This window comes from Otolemur garnettii, unplaced genomic scaffold (genome assembly GCF_000181295.1).
Source record: "Otolemur garnettii isolate 467f Iridium unplaced genomic scaffold, OtoGar3 scaffold00100, whole genome shotgun sequence".
NCBI lineage: Eukaryota > Metazoa > Chordata > Mammalia > Primates > Galagidae > Otolemur > Otolemur garnettii.
The window spans coordinates 2,612,685-2,616,854 of NW_003852495.1; positions in this window are offsets into that span (position 1 = coordinate 2,612,685).

Below are 4,170 nucleotides of genomic sequence, written 5' to 3' on the forward strand. Positions count from 1 at the left end.
CTCAGGAGTTGGAGACCAGTCCGAGCAAGAGTGAGACCCCATCTCTACTAAAAATAGAAAAACTAGCTGGGTGTTGTTACTGGTACCTGTAGTCCCAGCTACTTGGGAGGCTGAGGCAAGAGGATCACTTGAGCCTAAGAGTTTGATGTTGCTGTAAGCTGTGATGCCAGGGTACCTACTCAGGGTGACAGAGTGAGGCTCTGTCTCAAAAAAAAAAAGAACAGAAATGGTTTATTATTAAAAAAAAGAAGAAAAGAAAGAAAGAAATAGTTTATTGCTTATAGACCCTGGAGAGAAGAGAGCAGCATGCCTCACAGGGCCAACGTGAAGTGGGGAGCTGTCTGGGACATGTATTCTCAACTGTGGGTGAGGGACACAAGAAAGAGAGCAAGAAACTTGCAGGCCAAGCCTTTATTAGGGTCCAAGGAAACCAAGCAGGTTTCCCTTGAAGAGTTCTAACTGGTGGATTTAGAGCGAGCAGACATGAATTCCATGGAGGTATGTTGTGACTGAGAGGTGGCCACGGTGACATAGCTGTGCAGTCCATGCAGGGTGTGGGGGTCAGTGGGGTGAGTCAAGTCGGTTGAACCTAGCTGTCCCATGGTCACCAGGAGGTGGTTGTTTAAGGTATGTGGATCAACCATATTGAGGAGCTGGGAAGAGGTAGAGAACTGGAAACTGCCAAAGCTGAGTCTGCCCTACTTCTGGTCTGAGAAAACAGACAAGGTGGATGGCGAGGCAAATGAAACTTACACAAACAGGTCACAACCGCTCAGCGGAAGGGGAGCTATGATCTAAACGAGAATCGTTGGGCAGTATAGCCAACACATGGGATGGCTTGGTTTCCTCCGAAAAGCATTCTTTAGCCATCGTCCTCAGGAACAGTGGAGTCAGTTGGTGCCTTCCAGTCTCAGCATCACGGTAGTCCCGGGAAGTGAGGCGCCAGGAGGCTGAGTTGAACAGTCTCTCACAGCCTCAGGTTTTGCTCCACCTCGGGCAAAACAGTCTCTGTGGAACCCGTTGCCCTGAGTGAAGTGGGCTGCTCAGTCCCACTGGACTCAGATACAGGTTAGGGACAAATACCCCCTCTATGTCATTCCCTCAAGCCACCAAGCCTTCTCCGAAATCTCACTGTCCTCACAAACTGCTGGGGAAAATATTTCATTGTGTCAGGATTATGTATTTCCTCCCCTTTTTTCTTTTCTTTTCTTTTTTGAGACTCTGTCACCTAGGCTAGAGTACTGTGACATCATAGCTCACAGCAACTTCAAACTCTTATGCTCCAGCAATCCTGTTGCCTCAGCCTCCCAAGTAACTGGGACTTTAGGCACCTACAACTATGCCTGGCTAGTTTTTCTATTTTTAGTAAAGACAGGATCTCGTTCTTGCTCAGGCTGGTCAAGGACTCCTGAGCTCAAGTAATCCATCCACCTGGGCCTCCTGGCGTGCTAGGATTACAGACGTGAGACACTGCACCCAGCCAGGATCACTTATTTCTATACGCACACTCTGCGTGTAGAAACAGCATGCTTCCAAGGTCGTACTTTCTCAGAATCCTTTGCCCTTAAATAGTTAGGACAGCATCCTTCAGGAGTCATTTGGTTTGAAAAAAATAGTGCCTTCTTTTAATAAGTTAAAGAAATAGAAGGAAAAGTTATGGTACAGTAGATCTAGGTTAAAAGATCTTGCTTTTAACAAGAAAATGAAATGTCCTAAGTCAACACACTAGCCCTTTCGATTTCTTCTATCTTTTACAATTGTTTCATCAGATATGAGTCTATCATATCAGCAGGAGAGTGCCAGGAACCACTAATGCAGTGCAAGGCAAGTTAGGATAATTGTTGGAAATCAGCAGGGAATGTTCATTCCCCGGAGAGTTGAAAGTCTAATTGCCATAATGAAGAATGCTGCTCTTATCCTGAAGTGGAAGAAAGGCCCCTTGAATATGAATAGGGGCTGACAGTGTATTCTGCAAAAGCCGGGGAGTCTCCTTTGAATATGAGGCTTGTTGCAAACACTGGATTTAATTAATGTCACATCTCTAGATAGTAAATTTATGTAACATAGATCTTAATTTCTGGAGATGGCCTATACTACTTGGCAGCCACAGATCCAGCAGTAAGGCTGCCCACAAACCCTGTCCATCTGTTTGGACTTTTTTCTCTTTGCCTCCTAATTGGGATAAAGCCTTCCTTTCTGATTTTTGAATAACATTATTTCTCTTTGGATATTTTTTTCTTCTTACCGTGTTAAATGCTTTATCCCAATCTATAAAGCTTTTCACTTTTTTCATTTGTTTCTGTTTGCTTCCCCTATTTTTTTTTCTTTCTTTTCTTCCTTCCTTCCTTTCTTTTTCTTGAGACAGTCTCACTCTGTCACTCTGGGTGAAGTGCTGTGGAGTCATAGCTTACGGTGACCTCAAACTCTTGGGCTACAGCGATCCTCTTGACTTAGCCTCCCAAGTAGCTGGGACTACAGGCCCCTGCCACAATGCTGGTTAATTTTTTTTACGATTTTTAGTATAGATTTGCTTTTGCTGAGTCTGGTCTCAAACTCCTGAGCTCAAGCAATCCACCCTCCTTGGCCTCCCAGAGTGCTAGGATTACAGGTTGAGCCACTGTGCCCAGCCTCATTTTATTTTCTTTAGTAACTGTCACTTCAATTTTAATATGAATACGCTGCTACATTCAAGCATCCTTCTTCAAGAGAAATGATAGGATTTGAAGGATTTTCTTAGCAAGTCAGAAACTGATTTAGCAACATGTTGAAAAAATTCCACTTTTCATTAGTCTGGAGCTTCTGACTTTTTTCAGCCTTTATTATTATTGTCTATTTTCCGACTCAGTGGATTTTTACTCTGTATCTTTTTTCTTCCTTCTCGTCACCTTGGGTTTAATTTGTTCCTCTTGTAGTTACTTAACATGAAAGCATAGTTCATTTATTTCAGAACTTTCTGCTCTTCTGATATAAGCATGTAGTATTACCTAGTATAAATTTCTCACCACCACAGCTTTAGCTTCATACCTTAAATTTAGCTATGTTGTGTTTCAATTTTTACTTACTGCACAGAGTATTTTCTTTTTACTTTGTGCTATGTAGAAGTATGTTGCTTAATCCAAATATTTGAGGATTTTTTATGTATCTAGAAATTCAATTGAATTCTTGTTTAGGTAGGGGAGGAAGGATTTCCAGTTGCTCCGTTCATGACTCACAACTCTATCAAAAGCAAGATTAACAAGAGAAAAGCACACAAATTTACTTAACATAAGTTTTATATGACACAATAGCCTTCAGAAGGAAATGAAGACCCCGACAGGTAAACCCATGTACTTTTATGCTTAGGTTTGAGGAAAGTGGACAGTCCCAGGGAAGTACGGTTGGAACATGAAAGAGTATCATCTGTTGCTCATAAACTGGGGGAAATGCAGCAATGGAGGGCACTTGGACTAGGAGTGCTGCGGCCTGCTTATACCTGCTTCTGGGAGGAAGGGGAAAGGGAAGGTGAGAGACACTTTAGTTTTCTCAAATATCCAGGGTACCATATTTGGGTAATGTGTCTTAAACCCCATTATTTCCTTCCACATGGCCAGGGACATCTTCTTATATTTTAAATCATTTTAAACTTATTGAGCTTTATTTTAAGTTCAAAATCGAATGTATTTTCTTAAAATTGCGTTTCAGGATGGAGTGCTCTATGTATGTCAGTTCGGCCAAGTTGTCTGATAGTGTCAATAGCCTTTGTCCATCAATACTTCCTAGTACCTAGAACTGTAGGTTCTTTGTAAATATTTGTTGTATGAATAAATGAATACATGATCTGTATCATGACTATGATTTCCATTTTTCCCCTCACCCAGAATTCTAAACATTGAGATGACTGAAGAGTAATCCCACATTTAACCAGTTTGTCAGTCTTACTAGCATCCAAACATTTGCACATGAGCATGAAGTTGAAAGGCCATGTATGATGCATTTCTAAATCTATTACTGGGGATTTATTAAACCGATTATTTAAACTTCAGGAGATTTTTGACTTTCAATAATGTTCTGAAAGAAAACATCCCAGAGGAAAAGACCTTAATTACATATATGGAGAGTTAGCTCAAATGTGATTTCACAATGGACAGCTGAGGATGGAGACGGGATAGGGCTACATCTAAAAAAAAAAAA